We start from the raw sequence: 26,777 nt of genomic DNA on the forward strand, positions 1-26,777 counted from the left end.
TTCATCTACAGGAAGTAATATATTTTCATATATGTTAGACGAAGGAATTTTTAGTTGATAATAAGTCCACCGTATTTATGGATCAACCAGCGACGGACGAGGAATCAGGACTACAGTTAGATCCCACGGGACGGTGGACTTATTATCAACTAAAAATTAAAATTATTTCTCGGACAAAATATATTACTTGAAAATAAATGTGTCTAAATAGATTTTTCTAGTTTTCGAAATGATTATATATATATATATATATATATATATATATATATATATATATATATATATATATATATATATATATATATATATATATATATATATATATATATATATATTGTTATGGGCCCATGCCCATCAAACATACACAAGTCTCTTAAAATACAAATAAAGTCACTAACGACCAAGTTCACAACAGGTGGAATGGCAGCAATAGAGTGTACAGAGTTGAAATCAAGGGGGATAAAAAAAATAACTGAAAATAAAACCTTAATATTTAATACAAACTTTTAGAAAGAAATGACCACTGAGCCTCTTACAAAATACATTAAATAAACACAAAAATCAACCACACACTGAAAACATCGAATAACAAACACACTTACACCAAATTAAGACAGACTATACAATTACATTTTAAAAGAGGGGCCTGAAAGTAATAGAATGTCGAAAAAGTCAGAATAACCTAACTTATTACACACTAAATATTTATCACTATAACAAAAAATAAATTGCTTCCCTTATGTGAGCTCGCAGACTGAAGAATGAATCACTTTAATGTCACAAGACAATCAATGGACACGGTCGTTCGACAGGTAATCACACCTTACCAGTTGGCAGAGAGGTACCCATGGCAAAATAACTGAGCCAAGGGCGCAGACTGGAAAGTAAATCACTTTAACATCGCAAGACGATCAACGGACACGGCCGTCCGACAGGTAATCACACCTTACCAGTTGGCAGAGAGGTCCCCTTGGCAGAATAACTGAACCAAGGGTGCAGACTGGAGAATAATCAATTTCTCAAAGGAGGTCAGCAGCAGCAACTGGAGAAAGGCAGGTCTCGTAATCCCAAAATAAGTCAAGCCCTCACAATGTTAACGGTCCAGAAACGACTGACTCAGTCCTGACGAGACAGCGCCGAATACAGCTCAGGATGAGAAGCCAACACCACACGTGAAAATAAAACAAGCTCATTGTAATTAAAACTATACAACAAGTCAGAAATGTCGGGGAGGAGGAAGCAGGGTCATTACGTTCCAAAAAAAATAATTCCTGCCAAAGTGACTTATTCAAAACAAATTAATTTATGTTAAATTAAACACATACTGACACCTCCTCAAAAAAAAAAAAAAAAACATTTCCACAAAAAAATTTTTCTACAAAGTATTGAACTTAACTCAAAATTTAAAGAAATATATTAAAATGGTAATATCAAAAGCAAACATAGCAATTCAATCTATATGAAATAAAACAGGGACAATAAGAAAAATTAAAGTCTAATGACAAAACTCAAAAGTGATTAAAAACACTATATCACATTGCCGGCAAAAATAGATTAGAGATAATGGCAAAAAATTTTGTACCACTTTCAATACAGTCAATAGATATCAAATCTTAACCTTAATACTAAGACTCAAAGCTAATACAAGTAAATAATTTATAGTGACCACGCCAAAAATAACATCAGTATCAACATACGAAGAAATATGGTAATATCCCCATGAACTCACAAGTGGAGTGATGGGCTCAGGTTAGCAGAGCAGCAATGTTAACAAGACTAATCTACTATTAGACTAAACCTAGATAACTGACAACAAAAATATAAATCGACCACAATGGGACTAGTGTTACCTCAACCAAGGTCACCACTCATACACCAGCCTGTAGCGCCTAAAAAACGGCCGTGCTGTGCTACAGACCCGTGAGCCCGTGACCTGGCTAAATTATTCTGAAAACACAAATATCAGTCAAGCAAAAATAAGGACCAAAACCTTAATAAATTAACCTTAACTTAGTCTAGGTCACCACTCATACACCAGCCTGTAGCACCTAAAAAACGGCTGTGCTCTGCTACAGACCCGTGAGCCCGTGACCTATCTAAGCTATGTAAAGAAAGAATTAACGTGGACCATTGGCATAAACAAAGAACAGGGACATAACAGTATATGATTAATGATTTATAAAAACTAACCATCAATCACCAAAAATAAAAAAAAAAAAACATAACACACTGTCCACATATCAATGATTTACTACACACTCAATATTGTGGCCCTTCACAACACTTTCCAATAATACCTCTTTTCACTCCAGAGAGCGTCCTTACTCAACACTACTTGTTTTTGCGACTCATTGAGTTTCAAAGAGCGTCTTTTCACTACACTTCACTCAGTTTTAGTGCCTCTACACTTCAGAGAGCATCCTCACACTAAATGGGTTTGGGCCTTAAATACACACATCATTAATGGACATACACAAGACAATGGTAACACCTTAAAATTAACCTGGACATACACAAGACAATGGTAACACCTTAAAATTAACCTGGACATACACAAGACAATGGTAACACCTTAAAATTAACCTGGACATACACAAGACAATGGTAACACCTTAAAATTAACCTGGACATACACAAGACAATGGTAACATCTTAAAATTAACCCCTACCGACAACACATACTAAAGTAAACAGAAATCAAAAGTACCCATAACCACTCTTGATCAAAGACGACACCGAAGAAAAACCTGCAAATCACGACATTTAACATCTTAATCTTAAATACTTAATCCTAAATTATTTCATAAACAAAACAAACACCTAACACAACATTATTACAACACACCTGAAACCTGTACTTTCAATAAATTTATAGGATTAATCAAATCAATTGATATAAAATATACAAAACAACTTTACAAATAATAATTAACGAAGAACAAAAGGTTTTCTCAAATCAACCTATCGATCAGTCACTGATGCGTGACAGCGCATCAGCGACAACATTACTTTTGCCTGGAATGTGTGAAAAGCTAAAATTCCATTCCTGGAGCAAGAGGCTCCAACGCATCAACCGTTGATTTTTTATTCCTAAACCTTTTCAAGAAAATCAACGGATTATGATCCGTTAATATTTTAATCGAGTCCCTGTAGAGAGATAAATACACCTGAAAATGAATAAAAGCTAAAATTAATCTGAAAGTCTCTTTCTCTACAGTCGAGTATTTCCGTTGTGCTGGGGATAACTTTTTGGAAAAATAGGCAACAGGATGAGATACTCCATGAGCATCTTCCTGCAACAAAACTGCTCCAACCCCAACATCACTCGCATCAGTAGCAAGCGAAAAAGGAACGTCAAAATCAGGGGCTTTCAATATAGGAAATTCATTAGGACCTGCTTTAATTTTTCAAAAGGCATTTTGGGCATCATTAGTCCATACAAAAGTCACATTCTTACGTAATAAATTAGTCAGGGCTCAGCGATATCAGAAAAATTCTTAACAAATCTGCACGATAATACCCTACTAAACCAAGAAATTTTCTGACATCCCTGCGACACTTCGGTATTTCAATATGCCTAATAGAGTCTACGTTTGCCTGTTTTGGAGCCACTTTCCCAAATCCTACTTCGTGACCCAAATACACAACCTTTGCTTTGGCAAACTCACTCTTTTATGGTTTATAACCAAACCAGCTTTCTAAGTAACTGAAATAAGGCCTTAATACGTTTAAGATGGGTGTCCCAGTCATCACTATAAATCACAATATCATCAATATAAACAACACACCCTCTAAACCTTGGACCAAAGTATTCATTAACCTTTGAAAGGTTGCAGCAGCATTCTTCATTCCAAAGGCATTACTTTCCATTGGTAGAGTCCTCGCTGCGTTACAAACGCTGACAAATCCTGTGCCCGTTTGGACAGCGGAACTTGCCAATACCCTTTTAACAAATCAAATTTAGTTATATATTTTGAATTCCCTATCCTGTCAATACAGTCCTCTATCCTGGCAAAGATAACTATCAGGCTTTGTGACCTCGTTGACTTTGCGTTAATCAAAACAAAGCCTGAATTGACCATCCTGTTTCTTTACCAAAACAACAGGTGAAGACCACGGACTGTTGCTGGGTTCGATCAGCCCGTGTCGTAACATATAATCAACCTCTTTATCCACAACATCATTTTTAAGTGGATTTAACCTGTAAGGGGATTGTTTTACCGGAGTTGCGTTACTCACATCCACATCATGTTCAAGGACAGTGGTCTGTCTTGGAACATCCGAAAATAAATCCTTATAAATAAAAACTACTTTTTCAAAGATCCCTGTTCTACTAAATTCAAATGTGAAACCATTTCTGAAAAAATTTTCTAAAGAATGTTCATTATCATTAGGCCATTCGGCACCATCAAAACAATCATCATCAAAATTACTCACTTCTGAAAAAAAAAGAATTAATACCATTACACTTTGTAGTATCACCAACTAATGCCACGGGAATAACTTTGTCACGACCTTTAAACTTTTAACATATTTATGTGACACAGCTGGTAGGGTCTCCTCCTTTCAGGAGTTTCAACTAAATAATTAACATCACTTAATTTCTTTAAAATTTTCCACAGTCCTGAAAATGAAGCTTTTAAAGGGTTTCCTGGAATGGGAAGCAATACCAAAACATTATCACCCACTACAAAAATTACGCTCCTTAGTCTTTCTGTCAAAAAGTATTTCATTTTCTTTTGGCTACACAATAAATTTTCACCAGCAAACTTCCAAGCCTTTGTTAATTTATCACCCAAATTACTAACATAATCTAATAAATTTATATAAGGGGCGTCCCCCTCCCAAGATTCACGAACCACATCCAATGGACCACGCACGCAATGACCAAAAATAAGGTTGAAAGGTGAAAATCCTAAAGATTGACTCGGCACTGACCGAAATGCAAATAATAAATAAGGTAGTTCCTTATCCCATTCGGAACCATTAACCAAACAATACTTTTTTATCATAGACTTCATGGTTTGATGAAATCGTTTAAAACACCTTGACTTTTCAGGATGGTACGGAGAAGAAGTCACATGTTTAATTTTTAATTCAGCCACCTTCTCCCTAAATAATTTACTCAAAAATTAGACCCACAATCGGACTGAATTACTTTGGGCATTCCGAACCTGGTGAAAAATTAAATTAATACTTCAACAATTTTAACAGTTTTTACATTTCGTAGTGGTATTGCCTCAGGATATCGAGACATCCTATCCATAATTGTTAAAATACACTGATTGCCACTACGAGTTTTCGGCAGAGGACCAACCACGTCAATAATTACCTCTCTGAAAGGTTCAGAAACAACAGGAATAGGATGTAATGGTGCCTTTGGAATTGGTTGATTAGGCTTCCGACCTTTAGACATGCATCACAACTATTTACAAATTTTTAACATCATCTTTCATCTTAGGCCAAAATAACTTTCACACAATTTACGAGTGGTTTTAAAAACACCAAAATGACCAGCCAAACCATTTTCATGAGCCAATGTCATTAACTCCTTTCGATAAACAAAAGGAACCATAATCTGTTTAACAATTTCACAACCTATGTTAATGGCATCAAAAGGTCTACTTACTCTGTACAAAAATATTATTAATTATCTTAAATCGAGGGACAGTCAAATCAGTAATTTCGCCAGACTCAACTGGCAGGTCTTTAAAATCTGCTTTCTGAGATGTAATAAGTTCCTTAGTAGTCCAATTAAGTTTATTATCCAACACATCACTATCTACAACTAAGCTATCACTATGATCTAAACTACTCAAATCAACATCAACTACTGACTCTGCTGGAGTCAACACTACTAGCCTTCGATCAGTGACTACAGATATTTCACTACTGGAATTTAATACAATAGGAAAGTTTTATTTATTAGGGCGACATCATTCCCTAACACCAAATCCACATCTTTAATAGGAAATTTATCAATAATGGCCAGTTTTAAATAACCTGAAAAGACGGGCATGATAAATAAAAACTCTCAACCGGGTAAGACCTGACCGTATCTGGAAAACCACTTAACAAAACATATTCCTTATTTGAACATTCTAAATCAATAGGTAAAGATTCTCTGAGAATTAAAGATTGAGCAGCCCCAGTGTCACGCAAAAATTTAACCTTTCTTTGCTCAGTCGAATTCCCAGAGCGGACAAAACCATTAGACAAAACTTTCTGAAAAGGAGCCAGTGACTTATTGCCTAGTCATTGATTATTAGAGTTCTCAGCCACTGACTCGTTCTCATTCCTTCGAATGGCCATTACCGGTCGTCTTTCGGCCCTTTGTAACCTTTTAAATGCATAGCACATGCTCTTGACGCGTCCCTTCTTATGACAGAAGTAACAAGTCATAGTTCTCAACTTCTCCAGGTTATCTGTGGTCTGCCTACTATAGCTGTTAACAGGAGAAGTACGAGAACCATAATTGTCATTAGGCCTGTTATACCTGTTCTGGTTACTACTCCTGTTAACTCTCATCCAACCTATCACATTTTTATGAGAGAGGAGGTACTCATCGCTTGCAATAGCCACCTCCTGTAATGTTTCTAATTTTAACTCTTCGAGGTGTACCTTCACCTCATTAGGCACGGACCTTTTAAACTCCTCAACCAAAATCAATTCTTTTAATTTCTCAAAGTCCGTCACCTCCTTAGACTTTAACCAGTCACCAGCAAACTGCTCTTTAGCCCTGGCGAACTCTACAAAAGTCTGCCCTCTTTCCTTCTGTAAATTACGGAGGCGTTGTCAGTAAGCTTCGGTACCAACTCGTAAGCCTTCAAAACTATGGCCTTCACAGAATCATAATCTGAGGACAGATCTTCGTCCAAGGTAACGTAAACTTTCTGGGCCTTACCTAACAATTTACTCTGAATAAGAGTGGTCCAATACTCCTTTGGCCACTCCAACCTTGAGGCTATCCTCTCAAAAGAAACAAAAAACTCTGCCACGTTGACTTCCTGAAAATTTGGGACTAATTTTAGAGCTTCAGTTAGATTAATACAAGGCATTGCAGACACATTATGTTGGGAAGAAGAAGAACCCCTATTACTCAATGCTTGCATAGCAAGTTCGTGCTGTCTCTCTCTCTCTCTCTCCTCAGCCTTCAACCTTTGGAGATCTATTTCCATTCTTTTCAACTGAATCTGCCTATCTAAAATTTCTACTGACACCTTCCTCCACCTGCCTAGTCTCTGGTTTACCTTCTGCCTTCATCACCTTAACCTTTTCATAAACATTAAAGCAATAAGCCCTTCCTAACAGACCCAGGATTTTCAGTTTCAACAAATTCTGCTACACACTCTAAATCAGGCTTATTCAAGTCTGCCAACCTGTCCTGCCACCCCTCTCCACTCAAGAGCTCCGGGATATTAAAATCAGCCATAGTAAATTAATTGCACACAAGTAAATATATAAATGTATATCACAAAATATACCCCAAAACAAACCAATACACTGTACCAACAACCACACAAATACCCTACCACGGTTAAAAAAAAAAAAAAAATTATAAACACTGATCAACACAAAAATATAGGAGAAAGGTATTACTATGCTGCAAACACCCCAAGAATCCACTCTATACACTCTAGTGACTACAGGATCCGATAAATCTAGCAAGGTCGCCAAATGTTATGGGCCCATGCCATCAAACATACACAAGTCTCTTAAAATACAAATAAAGTCACTAACGACCAAGTCCACAATAGATGGAATGGCCGCAACAGAGTGTACAGAGATGGAATCAAGGAGGATAAAGAAAAAACTGAAAATAAAACCTTTAATACAAACTTTTAGAAAGAAATGACCACTGAGCCTCTTACAAAATACATTAAATAAACACAAAAATCAACCACACACTGAAAACATCGAATGACAAACACACTTACACCAAATTAAGACAGACTATACAATTACACTTTAAAGAGAGGGCCCTGAAAGTAATAGAATGTCGAAAAGTCAGAATAACCTAACTTATTACACACTAAATATTTATCACTAACGAAAAATAAATTGCTTCCCTTAAGTGAGCTCTCGCAGACTGAAGAATGAATCACTTTAATGTCGCAAGACAATCAATGACATGGTCGTCCGACAGGTAATCACACCTTACCAGTTAGCAGAGAGGTCCCCTTGGCAAATAACTGAACAAGGTCAGACTGGAGGTAAATCACTTTAACGTCGCAAGGCGATCAGTGGCTACGGCCGTTGTGCAGGTAATCACACCTTACCAGTTGGCGGTGAGGTCCTTGGCAGAATAACTGAACAAGAGGCGCAGACTGGAGAATAATCAATTTTTCAAGGAGGTCACAGCAGCAACTGGAGAAAGGCAGGTCTCGTAATCCCAAAATAAGTCAAGCCCCTCACAATGTTAATGGTCCAGAAACGACTGACTCAGTCCTGGCGAGACAGCTGAATACAGCTCCGGATGAGAAGCCAACACCACACGTGAAAATAAAACAAAGCTCATTGCAATTAAAATTTTACAACAAGTCAAAAATGTCGGGGAGGGAAACAGGGTCATTACGTTCCAAAAAAATAATTCCTGCCAAAGTGACTTATTCAAAACAAATTAATTTATGTTAAATTAAACACATACTGACAACAAATATATATATATATATATATATATATATATATATATATATATATATATATATATATATATATATATATATATATATATATATATATATATATCCTGGCTATGATATATATATATATATATATATGTATATATATATGTGTGTGTGTGTGTGTGTGCACTGTTAATGTGTGTGTGTGTGTGTGTGTGTGTGTCTGTATATAAATATCTCTCTCTCTCTCTCTATCTTTCTCCCCCTCTCTCTCACTCTTTCCCTCTTTCTCCTCCCTTTACTCTAACTCTCACTTCCTCTCCCTCTCACTCTCTCTCTCACTATCTCCTTTTCCTGGAAAGACTGTTGCTTCGGTTACATTGCCCAACATTTTTGACATTTTATATTGTACCACTTCTCACCCCCCATTGATGTCAGGGATGAACTTGGACTTAAAGGGCATCGGGAGTGTCACTATTCATCTCAGCGACCTCGAAAACTATGAATTTGACACAAATATCTGTCACTTCTGACATTTTATTTTCCACCCCTTCTCACCCTGCATCCAATCGGGGCTGAACTTGGACTTAAAGGCATTGGGAGTGTCGCTCTTCATCTCAGACGCCTCAAAAACTATCAATTAGACTCTAATGTCTGTCATTTTCGGTTATTTTTATGTCATCCCCCTCCCACCCGACCCCTTTGGTGCCAGTGATGTCTTAACCCACACCGCCATAGTTTTCTTTCCAGATAGTAAGTCATATGAATACCGAAATCAGGTATATATTTGCAGAGCTTATTTAGTTACAAATTCTACAGACAGAACCAATTCTGTTCCAGGAAAGCAGTTCCCACCCTGCCCCCTTCGGTGTCCTTTGGTGCTAGTGATGTCTTACCTCCACAGTATTCTTTTCGAGACTGTAAGTCATATGTATACCAAGTTTGGTTGAAATTGCTCAATGTATTTCAGAATAATGGTGGAACACACACCCACGTACATACATCCATTTATATATATATATATATATATATATATATATATATATATATATATATATATATATATATATATATATATATATATATATATATATATATATATATATATATATATGTGTGTGTGTGTGTGTGTGTGTGTGCATGTGTGTGTGTGAGTATATATATATATATATATATATATATATATATATATATATATATATATATATATATATACATATATTAAAGATGTGTGTGTGTATGTGTGTATATATTTGTGTGATGTATATATATCATATATACTCCTGAGGTTGCGTGAATTTGATATTAAGCGACATTTGTAGCTTCATGATTGTATATAAATCACGGTGTGATAAAAGAAAATTTTATATATATATATATATATATATATATATATATACTATATATAACCCCAATATCAAATTGAAAGTCCCTTTGCTTAATCACCAAGCGACGGCTGTTCTACTGTTTATTGCCTAATTTGGTTGTTTATATTTTCGGTTCTCTGGTCTGTATGTTTATATGAATTTTAGTGTGCGTTTTACTCTTGCTCTGAAAGGTTGGTGTTTTTCCCGCAAGTGTGTCTGTGATTTTACCTATTGGTTTTGTAATTCCCTTTTATTGTGTAATTTTAAATTTTCTTCTTTTAAGTTAGTGCAGGTGTAATTTATTGCATAGCTTTTAGTGTGTCTGTGATTTTACTTAGTGAATTAATACATTTTGCCGTATTTTAATTTCGTTTTGGTTTTTAAGTGTAATTTTTAAGTGTATTTCAGTGCATATATTTTCATATACTTACCTAATGTTTTGAAAGCACTCTAATGTCTGAATTTTCATTTATAGATGTCCCTGATGATGTGATAAAGGGATACAACGCTAAAACGTAGGATTAAGTTACTGCACTTGGAATCGCTTGTTTTCCTGCACCTCCTTTTAACATGTTGAGAAAAATCTTCCTGTTCTTATGCTTTATATATATATATATATATATATATATATATATATATATATATATATATATATATATATATATATATATATATATACACAACCACACACACACACACACACACACACACACACACACACATATATATATATATATATATATATATATATATATATATATATATATATATATATATATATATATATATATATATATATATATATATATATATATATATATATATATATATATATATATATATATATATATATATATATATATATATATATATATATATATATATATATATATATATATATATATATATATATATATATATATATATTGTCATAAACTGGGGAGTCTTAGTTGGGGAAGAATTGAACAATTTTGAAGCTGGTGACTGCAAAGGACCAATTGTGGCCAGATTATAGAACAAAGAAAAATTATTGGAAACTCACCTTAGATTTTCCTGGATTTACAATTAAAGGAGGGAGGTCACCATTTGGTATTAGAATTAATTTACAAATTTATAGGGATTTATTTACAATGACTTTAGCAATGAAACAAGGAGACAAACAAGACAACATGGTAGTCAATGGGCAGACTCATTAATTGGACACATATAACAATAATGCAATGGTTGGCAACAAGTAAGCTGATTAATAAGGGGGCGAATGTGCAATACAATTATTCCAGTTACAATAAAAATGGTTTTGTCATGCCGCGATTGCACTAAATAGTCTCAGTTAGATGCTGCAAACAGATTGAACTCCAGGATGGGGAAAATAATTCATATACAACTTTGGTGAGGCCACAACAGATTTCAAGGATCGGACTGCGTCCAGGACTATTTTCAGGATGGGAATGCAGTCAGAATTATCAGGCAGAGCACATGGATTGGTTGGTCTCCTGTAAGAGAGGTTCTAGAGTTAGGAACGATGGTCCCACTGAAGGAAATTGAATTCCCTTATTAATGTTACCTATTCATGTTAAATATTAACCACTATAACAGCCAGCAGATAATTATAAGAAAATCATGCAATCACCGTCTTGGAATCGTATTCGATTGGGCTTTTTGAAACAAGGAACATGTGCTCGCTGTCACAAAGGGGAAGCTTGGGAAAAGGAAAGGATTAAACTTGAAGGTAAATGCGAGATATGGAAGGAATTTAGTGGAGAGACAGGGTGACTGGCGCCAAATTCACTCTCAGTTTTTTATTTCAGACGAATATTTGGGCTCAAATACCACATCTGGGCTGTCACGATCGTGAAGTTGAGCCACCACGGAGACAGACATATGATCAGGACAGTCGCTGGAAGGAGTCTCCTGGCTTGCTGCCTCGAGCAGGCGTCGGAGCGATAGGTTCCAACCTAAAAGCGAATTCTTTGCCAGTAAACAGGTCTAAGGAATAGCAGTCTTAAAGATAATGAGCCTAAGGCTTAAGGTGCTAGCTCCCCCCCCCCAGTGGTTTATGGCCAAACGTCTATTCCCTCCCTACGCCTACTTTGAAACATTACCTCAAAGGGGGGTGGGGGGAATCTAGGTGTGTTCTGGTAGCAGAGGGTTGAAAAAGGGAGACCCATTGTCTACCCCGCCTAGGCATTTCCTGTAGGCTTCGGAGGCATGTGTCATCTGTCCATATAAGTGGAAAAAAACTGAGTTCCGCCATATGGGCGCCAGCTATAAGCTAACTAAAATGATAATTTTGCCTAGAAGTTAGCTAGATAGCAGCTAAATAGGAGGAATGTAAATCCTTGACAGGTCCCCCTTATTCACACCCCTATCACACGTCAAACTTACGACCATTCCGCTCACTTCACGCTCTTCCCTTTCTACGCTTTCCTACCATACTTTATCAAAACAAATTGCTTCATGCACTCGTCAGTCTTTCCAGCAAAGCCCTCATGCAACAACCCTCAATGCATGCATCTCACGCACCGCTTGCATCCTGGAGGATCCACCCCATTTGAACCCCTTTCACACCAGTTTCCGACCCGGCTGTCACAGTCAAATTTCTTCGCCTACACCAGATACATGCCCTTCCATTCCACATTCACACTTTGCTCTCGGCTCTGAACACATTCTCGCATAATGCCCATTCACTACAGTTGCCATTACATTCACTCGGGCAAGTACCCCTACAACCATTAGCAATATGACCCACCTGTCCGCATCTGCAGCATTTAACCCCTATCTTTCGTACACTTTACCAAATGTCCCGGTTGCCCACACACCAAACACGCCCTAAAGCCCACCTACACTCATTCTTTGTATGTCCTTTCCTTTCCACATCTAAACCACTTCGCTCAATTTCCACTCATCGACCTTCCCTCTCTTTGTACACTAATATCCCTAACCCGCCCAACCCGCTGTTCCCTACAAACCCACCATTCATCCTCACTGGCACCTCCACATTACTGCTCTTTTTACACTTATCTATTACACGGTCATTACCTCATTGGGCCCTCAACACTGCATCCCTAAAGCTTCAAACCTGGTACTTCTCATCTTCCCAGCCTCACACTTGCACTTCTGCTCTCTTTATAACCCTGTCAAGCTCATAATCTTCTACAATTTCAAAATTTCCTCAAGTCAACCCTTTCATTCGCCCATCTTTTCTTCTCCTTCCGCCTGGGTTCACAAATTCTCTAACTCCATCTGGCACTGTCCCTAACAACTTCCGTACTAACTCCTACATTCATCTATCCCATCATCCCCAAACTTCTTCCTGCCAACGTCTCCAGCCTACAGTACATACAGTGACAAGGTTTCAGTCATTCTGCCTCATCAAATTCATTCTTCCTTATTAACATCAGCTTTCATACGCCGCTAGTTCAACTAGTCTAGCTTTCACCTTGTCATACTCAACATCTCCCCACACACTCATGATAACCCCATACATATCAAGCAAAACCCAGTCAAATATCTCCTAATTCTCGTGCCCACACTCTCTTTACTTCCTCCCATACTTATCCTGACAAAAACCTTTCATACTCTCTAAAGAAATCATGCACATCCCTACTTCCATACTCATTATGTCTTTCAATCGGTACCTCCCCTACATACATAGCCTTTCTCACTCCCTTTCTCACTTTCACTCCCACTTTCGCTACTTTCACTCTGTCCTTTCATACCTTCTTCCGAATACAAAGAGTCCACTCCGCACTTACATTCATCTTACACATTACACTCTTCTTCCCCTCTTATCCACTTTATCCACTCACCCATCCACCTCACTATCACTACTGCCTCTTTCACCTCTCCCTCTTTCCTGCCTTCCCATTTCCTTACCCTTCTACCAGTTTCCTCTCCCTTCCCTTCTTCCCTTTTCCCTCTGACTTATCCTTACTTCCTCTGTTCCTTCCCCTTGCTTTTCATTCCCTTCCTTACCCCCTGCCTCTCATATTCCTCAAGGCTTCTACTTCCTATTCCCATATCACTTCATCACTCACGCTTCCATTCACTTCTTCCTCCTTTTCTTCTCTTGCCCTTCACACGTTCCAGAGAACCTGCTCTCAACAAATGCCCCTTCTCCAAAAACACCCTTGAACATACCTTTTCACCATTTCTTCCACACCTTTCATCATTCCCAACTTTTTTATCCAATTCTCTTCCATTCCTCTCTTCTGACTCTTTCATCTTCCCTTCATTTCTTCTTTCGCACTCCTTAGCATTCTCCCCATCTCTCCAACTGACTCTCAAACCTCACTCACCAGCCTCATTCTTCTGCCAGCCGCAACCTCTCTCAACCTCCCCAGTTCCTCTTCCATTCCCTCCAGTCACACTAATAGCCACTAATCTCAACCTGCAGCTGCCCTGCACCAGCTGCCCCATCGCCATGCCAAATATTATGTGGCAGAATTCAAACCACAAAAAAACAGTACAACACCTACCCTGGTCCTCGGCTGCTGGAAGATGGAGGCAGCGCCCACGGTCAACACAGCACACAAACCACACAAACCAAACCAAAACAGAAAACACACGACTCATTTAACATGGTTAGCACAAGAACAGCACACTAACAAGGAAAAACAAATAACTCTGAATCAGCACACAAACAAACTGTTTAAGACCAAAAACGACTGACCGGGCATCAGCTCTTGACTCAAAATCGCCTCCAAACTGAAAATCCTCACATATATTCCACAGACAGACAGCGTCAGAACAAACTAACGACCTCTATCCTCTTCCAACAACCGAAGCACTCAATAACGACAATTAACTCACAAAAACGTTGGGAAATGCTAAATAAAACAAATTTATTCATCCTCTATAGCTCTTAGTTATGTTAGAGAAATACTCGAAGTTTTCAAACTTCGAAGCAGGTGTGCCAGCAGAGACTTTCGTGAATAAAAAGGAGTGTAAGTACAGCTTAGAAGACGTAACAGTTTGCGGCAGCTGCATTGTTAGGTGTTGCCTGGGGATGTGGGTATTCATGAGTTACTATGGGATAAATAAGCTTGCAAAATGATAGGGTGCATCACAGTGTCCTTCAGCACCAACATTCAGTCATATTCAGTGAGTGCATTAGGGGAGTGATCAACTGGTTCTTAGGTGTTGCCGATTGTCAGTGTCATGTTTAATGTATTCGTGTATATGTATTTATACTCTCATGTATTTAAGTGAAGTGTGATTATGATTAGTGGGGTAATGTTATATTTCTTTGCCTTATTTTGGTGCAGTTGAAATTTTTGTTTTCTCTTTGTTTTCTCTTTCATTTTCCACCAGGAATTGTTGTGCTGGGTGGGGTTTTAAGTGAACAATTTGGGTTTAGTTTGAGTATGGTTTTCTTTCTCCTCTGTCTATCTTTGGTGTAATGTGTTGCATGCTTTCATCTTTGAGTGATGTTATGATCACAACGTATTTTATTTTGATTACATACGGAGGTCTTGTAACTGGGGCCAGGCTGTGGGGTGCATAGTTGGCACCTCGATCTCAGTAACCTAGCTGGGAGGTAGAGCCCATTTAGCTTTGGACCCTGTCTGTATTTCATGCTGAGTGGTTTTGCATCACAACATATAGTGGGTTTTTCTTTTTTTTTCTCCTCTGCCTTCTTTTCTTGCGGGGTGGAGGGGTGGGGGGAGCTGAACTTTTTATACTGGGTTGGGGGATTCCTCTCCTTTTCTTTCTCATCCTGTTGACATTGAAGGAGGTCTGATATGTTTTTGCCCTTGAAAATACTCTGATGTTTTCTCCTGAACTGCATTTTATGATCAGCTGTTTAGCATGGCCATAAAGGTGTGATTTACTCCCATAGAGTTTTGGGATTTTTTGTTGGATTATTGGGAAATAATTATTTTATTTTTCCTTCTTTGTGTGCTTTTTCTTTGGTTAATTTAGAGAACATTATATGGTGTTTTAGCATTTTATGGTTTTAAGATCAGGTCGTGTTTGTGGGACGCGGAGTTTTCTTACAGGGGACAATATGGCAGGTGGTGATGAGGATAAAAGACTTTGATTCATAAAGTCACAACAGTAGCTTTGGGAATCCAACCTTTCCCAGGCTTAGTTAATGGGGTTCTCCCTCAACCGGTGGAGATTTTTATTGAGGGAGTGGATAATTACCTGACTGCTAAGAAAATCACAGATGGCGAGGAGGCATTTAACAAGCGAGGGGTTTCTGAGCCCTTGACAGAGGGGATATTGGTTATCGCTGTTGTAGCCATCTGTATAGCAAGTGTAAAACATGGAAGGACCTCTAAGGTTTTCTTAGAATGTCATATGGGGCATGAACAAGATATGATATCGTCCATGTATATGAGGCATTCTTACAATAAAGAATGGCCAGGATTCCATGGCTGGGTTTAGTTCTAAGTTGTATGATCATGCAATGAACTTAGTGAAGAAATTGAAAGGGTCTGCATGGGTACATGGTGACTATATCTCTTTGGATGACTTCGGGAAGTTGTTGCATTTTTCCTGGCTCTTACGTGAGGTCCCAGATGCTATAGGGATAGTTTCGATAAGACTATAGAGCACGAATCTAATGAGGCGCTAATTTTTTCTCAGGCTTGGTAAGCACACTGAAATGTGTCTTATAGTTGATAGTACCTCCTTTTTCAGTGGGATGTGAAGCTTCTGCGGGCATTCCAAAGAATCTGTCACAAGGGGATTCAGGCTTTGCCTCTGTCAGTTTTTGTGGCAAGGTAGAAATTGATAGAAAGCCTGTTTTAGCTTCCAGTGGTCTTGGTGCCACGGTAGACAGTGATAGGAAACTGATGGATCAGATGCCACAGTTTCGGTGTTTTAACTGCAGTGGTTAGCATAATAAGAAATTTTGCTGAGTTAAATACTCTGGGTGCAAGAGTTTGGAGCACTTTGGCAGTCTTGCTCATCTCTTAAACAGAGCAGGGGTAGACTTGGCATTTCAGGACACAGTTAAATTTCAATAAGAAAGCCCTGGGGTTGGGGGTGGGTGTTTATTCAAGGGGATTTAGGGATCAGCAAAATTTTTGGAAGACCGATCAACAAAAGGGAAGAGGATAATGAATTGTTCTTGTCATGTAGCACTTTTGGAAGATGCTCCAGAGCTAAAGCCTGTGGTGGGAGGGACCATGTCTAGTTCTGAGGTTTTGATTTTCATAGATACGGATGCCTCATTCAGTTTATTAGACTATGATTTTTATCAGTTGATGTTTTGCCAGTACCAGTTAAAACCTTCAGAAGAGAAGGCATGTGATGTTCAGGCTCATAAGTTGGATGTTTTAGGTTCGGTGGATATTTATTTCTTGCTGAGTAACCAATTATTTAAGGTACCAGTTTTGGTGATAAAGGGGGCATTGCCTTGGGGAACAGAATTTTGATTGGGTCACCAGGCTGTCAAAGGATGAATGCTTCCATACACCCGGGGGTAGGAGGTATAACAACTGGGGTACCTGAGGTTTTTGTCCTGTATGGGCCTTGATGAAATGGATAAGAATATTCGTCATGATGGTAATGCAGAATCTTGTGGTAGATAAACTACTACAAGGTGAAATATTAGGGGATTATTAGAAGAGGTGAATTAGAACCAGGTATGAAGTCTGGTCTGGTGAAAGTTCAGGTGAAAGACGAAACTGTCTAACAGGTATGTGTAGTTGAAGGCAGCGAAGCTTAAAGGTGTCAGAGTACTGTTTCCATATTCACATGGGTGGAATTGTTGAACTGTAATGATTCAGTTAGGAGATATCAGAAGAATACATTATGTTGTTGATCTTAAAGACTGGGGTGATGATACTGATTCAGTGGCTATCGTAAGTGAGCAAAATGAGTTTTCTGAGGCAGAAATGCAAGTTAAGAGAAAGGTTTTTAAGGATCATTTAGGTATTCCTGATTATAAACAATACACAGAGGGGTTAGGTGATGTTCTGGCTGACTTTGCAGATATAGTCGCACTTGAAGGAGATATGTTAGGGTTAACCAATGTGTTAAAACAAGGTACAATTTGGAGTGATAAGAAAACCTATTTATTTCGTCAGAGCAGGATACCCTTTAGGATTAGAGAGCAGATTGAGCAAGAGGTTAATAAGTGGGAAGAGGATGGTATAATTAGGCCTAGTTTCTCGCCTTTTAATTTTCCTTTGTTGGCCGGGCCTAAGAAAGATGGCTCAATTCACATATGTGTGATTTCTGTAAGATAAATTGGAAGACCATTCTGATAGGTATCCCCGTATGGTCTGCCAGATGGAAATTGGGATAAAAATATTTACTCATCAATTGATCTTATGCAAGGGTTTTTGCAAGTGCCTCTTAGCGAGGAGAGTCAGGAATTCACTGCTTTTTCTATACCGAAAGGACATTATGAGTTTACACGAATGTCTTTTGGTTTGTCAGGTAGTCCTATGACTTTTACAAGGTTAGTGAATACTGTCTTGCATGGGATGTTAGGGAAGACTGTTTTGTTTATATGGATGATATCTTGATTGCCACTGACTCCTACATAGGAACACTTAGAGGTGCTTTAGTGAGGTTTTGTGGAGACTAAGGAGAGCTTATAAACGATGACAAAGTTATACATCGAGATTTTCTGGACCCCAAGACCAAGAAGCAGGTTTGTCATTCATGGATGGTGGGTTTTAGGAGGTTTGTAAAGAATTTTCTACATTGTCAGCTCCCTTGACAGATGTTTTAAGTGATGATGTACACTCTTTCATGGGCGAGTCACAGCAGACAGCTTCTTCAGAAAGTCAGTTGGTGCTTTAATAAGTCCTCCGGTTTTGAAGTTTCCAGACTTCGATTTGCCGTTCACGCTAGTGACTGATGCCAGTCAAGACGGTATAGGTGCCTACTTAATGCAGAAATTTGAGGGTAAATTGCACCCAATTGCTTTCTATAGCCGAAAGTTCAAGACATGGAGGAGTAATGAAAGGTTGATGTCAACGATAGATAAGGAGGCCTTTGCTGTAGTGTCTAGTTTGGTTCATTTTAAAATGTTGTTGATGGGGAATAAAGTGGAAGTTTTTACAAATCATGTCATTGTGGGATCTTTTAATAAGTCAAATCCTTTCCCTCTGAGAGAGCTAGGTGGTTTTTGGCAGTTAGACTTTGATGCTAAATTGAAGATATTGAAGGCAAACATAATGTGGTAGCAGATGCTTTAGTAGGAATTGTTGGACACGGAGGGTCACCAGGTGTGTATTGTAACTGGTGAATGTTTAGACTGGGATATTACTTGTAGCTGGGTAGAGTCCAACAAGATGAGGATGAAGTTTTATCAGATGCAAAGGCGTTTCTTAGAGGTGAATTAGTAAGAAGGGGTTATAAGTTGCCTTTTGTGGGTTTGGAGTTAGGGGGTAATTTGTTAGTTACGAAAATTAGGTATAAGTTGAGGAGTAGTGAAGATAAAGGGGATACAACACAGATAGTGGTCCCAAAAAGCCCAGTCCCTAAGGTCTTGGACATTGTTCATTGTAAATTTGGTAGTCCACATTTGGGGATTGAGAAGACGTATCAGAACATACGGGGTAAGTTCTTTTGGAAAACATGTTCTCATCAGTGGAGACCTTTGTGAAGGGATGTTCAGTTTGTAATGCATATAAGCCAGCGAGGGTTACTTCTTGTAAACTGGGTTCTTTTCCTATCCCCAACAGGCCTTTCCAACGAGTCCATATGGATCATCTGTCGAATTTTTTACTGTAGTTATGGCCACAGACATTTGTTAGTGATTGTAGATGGATTAACATGTTGTAGTGGCACCAATATCCTGTTAACTTCTCGATTTCCAATCAGAAATTTTGTTTGGCCATCTGACTGTCTGTCTCTCCTGTTCACTGTAAGCCAGTAGTTCTGATATCCAGTCATCTGTGCCATGGAAACTGTTCATTTTACATGCTTTTATTTAACTTGACTTCTGCGTCTGTTTGGGTAAAACTTATAACTCAATTTTCGAACTGTTCCTTTGCCCCGGACTTGAAATGCTGCATGATGACTCAATCCTGGTGATAATACAACCTTACATGATCAGTAGGTCAACAGTGACCTCTGTGACCGTACAGTGACCTCTCCTAGTATCTCAGAATTTGTATGAAAATCTTTGGATTTTTTCATATCTTCTTTGACTCGGTAGAATAAGTTAATACCTCTACGGATTTTTCAAAAATTCGTTGGCTCGACATGATATCACGTTCAATTTCTGTTAGCTATAATCATAAATATGTTACAATTTCTGTAAAAACTGAAAAGTATAAAATAAACACTTTTATTAAAGTCCACTAAAAAGTAAAAAATAATTTTTAGAACTCACAAGGATTTTCTTATAATTAATCAATCTACAAAAATAAAAATGGCCACCAAAACGGGAAGGAAATGATAAAAAAATTATTAATTGTAAGAAAATCCTGTTGTGTCTCAAAAAAATATTTTTTACTTTTTAGTGCATTTTAATAAAAAAAAAACCATTTTATTTTTTTTATTATGCTTTCCTATTAAAACCAACGTAGTTTTTTTATTTACTTATATTTTCAATCTTTGTCTAATTATTCCCTATTCTATTTTCTTTCTAAATTTACTAACTCATATGTTTACTGTCTTGCTCTTTCTGAGAAAATGTTCTTTTTACTCAACCTGTATTATTTTCTTGTCTTATTTTCACAAGAATAACAGGAAAATAATATCTTTTCTGAAAACCCAATTCTCTATATATTTTGTTTCATAAAATTTCAGCTACTTTTAACAAAATTCACAAAATTTTCTTTTCTTTCTCAACTCCCTTCTTTTTCTTTTTCTGTATAAAAGAACTGGAAAGGATACATTCTATTTCCTTTAACGAAATATCGTAAGTTAAATGTTGACTTTGCAGCTACAGGATTTTTGTTCCTGTTGTATGAACACACTGTAAGTTCATAAACCCATGAATATTTATTGCTGACATTGTTTTCTTATACATTCACCAATATCAGATGGAAAAAGTTTGGAAACAAAAAATTTTCCTTGAATTCACTGACTTTAAAATGTAATGTTTTTTCAGTAATATTGAATCAATTTCAAAGAATATTTACATTTTTTCCCAGGTTTTATGACCATTTTAAACTTTAATATAATATTATCCGAATTCACATCGTACTTTAAAAATAGATGTTGTCTTTTCACTTAGAGTATTGGCTGCAGTCTGATTGTTTTATTGTTTTTTTATGTGGAGCCATATCTACAATTCTTTAATACATCCTAACCAGAAAAAAATTTTTCATAAATTATCCTCCCTGGAATCTTGAAACTTTATATTGTTTATGTAGGCTACCAGATGCAGCCTCTATTAATAAGTTTATTCTATCTTTTACCAAGTCAAGAGTTTGAAAATAGCTTGCTTATTTATTTAGTACCTGAACAAAGATGTTCTTCCAGTCAGTTTTGAACCACCTTGCCTTCTCTCTCTCTCTCTCTCTCTCTTCAGTTCTAACTGAAAGAACTCACTCTTATCTTTTCAGACATTTCCTAATTTTTCAAGAAAAATATTTCATCTGCCATCCTTGAGTCCTAACGAGAATTTAGTCTATACACTATAGCTGGACGATAATCTGAGCAAAAAATGATGGCCTCTCATTCGCCCTTGCCTGACACTAAACTTTAGTCTTTTTGTTGTCCTCCCTACTTCGAAATAATCCTATATTTCCGCGTATATTTCAAAGTAATCAGCGTCCATCAAGATACCTTTCTGGTCGCATCAATCCTTTTACCCTATCTTTCCCTTCGATGTCAATTTCATTTCTCTTCTCTAAATCTCTTTCCCCGTACATTACTCTCTCTCTCCCATTTCCTTTGGTGTCTTTGTATCTTTAAAATAATCGAACGAACTGGCCGTGTCTTAATGTTTTACTCTTACAAAAGTTTTGGTCAAGCCATTTCAAACTTTTTCTGGGAAACATAATAAATACCTCAAGACATCCTGCTAGGGTTTAAATGGGTTTTGTATTCTTTCAGATATGTGTTGTGAAAGAGAATACTTCCCTCTGTAAGAATGAATGATTCTTGGACATTAGAATTACATTTATGGACCTTGAAACTGATGGACAGGGTAATGACAGACTTTCAGTGGATGTAAATGAACAATTTTTCTAAATGTTTGAGAGAGAGAAGAAAATGTGATTAAGTAAATATGGTGTTTTTAAGTGTTCAGGCATGTGACATACACACATGGCCCAGAGAGAGAGAGAGAGAGATTCAGAGAGAGAGAGAGATGAGAGAGAGAGAGAGTGGGGATAAAAATTGACTAGCAGATTAGTAAATATTAAGCTTCAAAGAATTTGAAGGAAGAAAAACGCTCCAGATAATTTCATAGTAAAACAGGTTGTAGAAAATAAATGAGATTCAGAGAAAGGATTGGGGCGAGGTGGGGTGGAGGCGTTGAGCTTCCAATTGTAAGTCCCCTCTCGCGATGTAATTCGTCCACACAAAAGGATTTATTTGCTTCTTTTGAACTCACTCTGTGTGATCCTTCCCTGAATTAAATAGATCTGGACTCTCTTATTAACTGCTCGTACACTCAGGCAAAACTTGCTGTTCTTTTTCATTTTAGTTTATACTTTTGATCTGAGAGAGAGAGAGAGAGAGAGATATATATATATGATAAAAAAACATACATTGATAAAATCAGATACTGTACAGTGTACACAAATACCTGAATATTCTAATGAAATGAATGAAATGCAAAAAAACAACGTGTATTAGTCACAACTTGGACGCTGATTCCACTGAAACATCCCGGTCCTCAAAATAAATTAATAAATAAATAAATAATAAATGAATAAATAAATAAATAAACAAGATACAGAGCTTTCGGCAATCATTTACTATTCGTTGATTTCTGTTACATTTTACATGTCTAAATATACTAATCGTTTATTCCTGTTACATTCGCCGTCTAAATATACTTGGGTATTAATGACAACTCTTTCGTTCTTCAACAAGAAAACATCTGTCATCGAGTCCATTTTGAGTACCATTTATTTCCATTAACATAATCATACAAAATATTTCTTCATGCGTTGATGGTGTTAGAAAACTTTCAAAAATCTCTTTACAAAATGTTTATTCATGAAGGAATAATAATAATTAATGTAATAATAAAATAATAAAATAATAATAATAATAATAATAATAATAATACCATATTCAATGTTCCATTAAATAAAAACTGAATTCAAAAGAAAAAAAAGAAAGACCGTTTAGGAACCGTTTTCTCAAAGATGGCGAAAATCTTCTGGGCTAGAATTTGTGCGGGAGAGAAAACTTGCAACCGAAAAGCATTATTTTGAAAAAATCTTTCGGGGAGAGATTGCAACGGGAGAAGTTCAAGCCACAACTTTCGAATAAGAAGAAGAAAGTTTACAAACGCCGAGATTTGAGGTTTTTCTTAGAGAAGAAAGATGCGTGCTTTATTTAACCCTGACGTGAGCGAAATTGTCCGTATGGGCAAGAATCTTGCATTGGAATAACGAATATCATGTTTTTAGCATTGGCACTGACATAATTCAATTTTGTTAAAATATATATATATATATATATAAATATATATATATAATATATATATATATATATATATATATAATAAAATGTACATACACACACACGTAATAATACATATATATATAGTAATTACGTACATACACATATTTATACATATAAATATACGCACATATAATTCAGCGCATTGCCAATATCTGTCCATTAGCATTACTCGTTTGCCAAAATACTGGAAGAAAATACAACAATAAAAAAACCTTCTGCATATTCACTTTGTGAACTTGTCTCTTCTGCAGAAGGAACCCGAAATGTCAACTCTTTCCTTTTTCCTTTCATTTTCCACTTTCCTTTTTCTTTGCACTTTGCACTTTCCTTTTCCTTTCACTTTTCTTCCAGGAGCGTCGAGAAAACACATCTTGATCGACGTCGAACTTTCGGTAGTAATTCTTCCATGGGGACATGTTGCACCAAAACCGTTGGCAGCTCATCGCTTTAGCCATGGCTTGCCTCTTTGAATGGCATGATAACTTATTTCCTATTGATAACAAAGACAACACCTGCATTCATAGCTTCTCCGTAACCGTGGAACGTAAACATTAAATCAAGTAGCATTGCTGCTGGCACAAACAAACAAACAAACAAACGAACGTGAAGTCAGTCATATTACCAATGGGTAATATGACTGACTTTACTCTATGTCAGTTAAACGGCAATAAAAAGAAGATTCCTTGAGAAGAGAAAAAATATATATTATTACAGTTTCAGTGCCATGAAACATTTCTGATCCTAAAAAATGATTTTCAGACAATTGACACTAAATCTAGGAATTTATTTCTGGTATAGAAATAATATCATTTCTCGCTATAGTGTATTTGGATTCCCACAATAAGCTGTAACTAGTCCCGTTGCTAATAACCAATTGGTTCTTAGCCACGTAAAATAAGTCTAATCCTTCGGATATAGCCCTCCTCTCTTTTAGAGCTGTTAATCAGCTCGGTGGTCTGCAACACTAAGGTATACTTCTTCTTTTTACTCGTTTCTTTCGATAGCGTCTTGTTTTAGCAGGATGCAAGAAGGCTTTACGGCACCCCGTGGGGTCCGTCCAGATTTCTCTGAACAAGACTTTTGCCTACAAATCAAGGCTGTTCATATTGTTGAAGAGTAAATATTTCTTATAAATCAGTTGTTCTTAACTCAGGGATGCTTTATCATAGACACCATAGCCTCCTGCCTAAAGTAAGACTTTGATGCCTTTTATGAATAATTAAAGAAAAATATATTTTTATAAATGCATGTTATTTTTTTCTGAAATAAATAAAAACAGAATTCAAATAAAATAAATAAATAATAATAATAATAATAATAATTTATTATTATTATTATTATTATTATTATTATTATTATTATTATTATTATTATTATTATTATTATTATTATTGATAGCAGTGCTCTGAGATATAGATAAACCTACACCTAATTTCCTAATCATTAAAAAAATGTGGTTTTGTAATTAATGCGCATCATATCAACTTTGTATTTTAGCTTTTTTTTTTTTATTTCAGCATACATTGAAAAAGGTTAAGAACCACGCTTATAAATTGAACACTCAACGTTTTTATTCTCGACAATTGCCTCCTGACTCTTTGTTTAGAAATCGGGAGTTGTATCCAACCATACTACCTTTTCTCTGTCTAAAGGAAACTCTCTCTCACTTTCCAGCTGAAAAGTGCTCCGAGACGTCCAGTGACGACTCCACCTCAATCGTTAGTTCTGACGTCTGATGCAACAAATATTTAATGTATGCACTGTTCATCTTTACATTTGCATGAAATGTTGATTATTCTCCGTTTGTTTCGTACCTGATGAGAAAAGATAAAGCTCAAAGCTCAGTTAGTCTGAAAGTCAGAAGGGAATAGATTTCAACAAAAGTCGGTGTCATTTCTGCCTGTGTTAAAGAACGTGAACCTTTAGCACAAGTTTACAACAAAGTTTAACAAAAAAACGTCTTCATTCTCTTTCTGGTTGTTATTAAGAGCGTTGGCCTCGTTGGTCGATGGTCTGCATGAGTTTATTCTAATATATTCTCATAAAACTACATATATGAATGTACATGATAATAATTTAAGGAATAATAATTTGAGGAATTTTTATCGCTCATTCATATGTTGTCAATTCATATGATCATTTAAATATATATAAATATGTATATATATATATATATATATATATATATATATATAGCCCATATATATATATATATATTATATTTATATATGTGTGTGTGTGTGTAATATTTATCTCTTCCATTAATATGTACAGTGTCTTTACCATTGGAAATACTCGTATCTTCAATTTTTATAAAAAGGAATGATAATACTTTCTGAAATACGCATATTTGTAATTTATATAATTTCTGCAAATGAAACACAGGGTTTTGCAGTATGTAATCCAAATATATAAAAGATAAGATAAATCTAAAAGCAAGTAAGTAAGATTCACCAAAACGTTACCTGCAAACTTGCCTCTTCCTTCCCAGCGCAAAAATCGAAGGAAAATGCCAACAAAACCTTTTGCATTCACGGCTGCAAAAATCCACAAGAGAGCAAACTCGTCGATTTCGGAAAAAGACATTGCGTGCGAAGTCGACTCATATTTTCTTTTGTTTCTATTTCTCTTTCTCTTTGTTGAATTTCTCCTTCCAGCCCCGCTAATAAACACGGCAACTTTAGAAATTTTACCCTGGATTGTTCAGAGTCAATGAATGTGATTTTCAGAATGGTAGGGATAATGAATAATGTCTCCGGTGAACAAGACGCAAGTGAGCAATTTCCATAATTATTTTTTTAGCCACTGAAATAAACCAGAGAAAGGAGACTTTTTATTCAAATAAATCAATGGTGTGGTCTTTAAGCATATGGAAAACCCCTTGTTTTAGTATATCAGCGCACCTCATGCGGTGCGCTGTAGGCATTACTTAAGCCATTTGCAGCGTCCCTTCGGCCCCTATATGCAACCCCTATCGTTCCGTTTATGTACCTCCTTTCATATTCTATATTAGTGAGTGAGCATGACAGAGGTCGTATCACTCACTAAGCGAGACCTAAGTAGGCCTAACGATTCGATACAAACACAATATCAGAGAAAGAATTCAGTCTGATGATTTTGATAAAATTATAATATATAATAATAAAATAGTAATAATAAACCGTTATAAATGTCAAAGATAAAAATGGTTCTATAGTGGTAGAACAATCCATCGAAAGCA

The sequence above is a fragment of the Macrobrachium rosenbergii genome, chromosome 12 (genome assembly GCF_040412425.1).
Source record: "Macrobrachium rosenbergii isolate ZJJX-2024 chromosome 12, ASM4041242v1, whole genome shotgun sequence".
NCBI lineage: Eukaryota > Metazoa > Arthropoda > Malacostraca > Decapoda > Palaemonidae > Macrobrachium > Macrobrachium rosenbergii.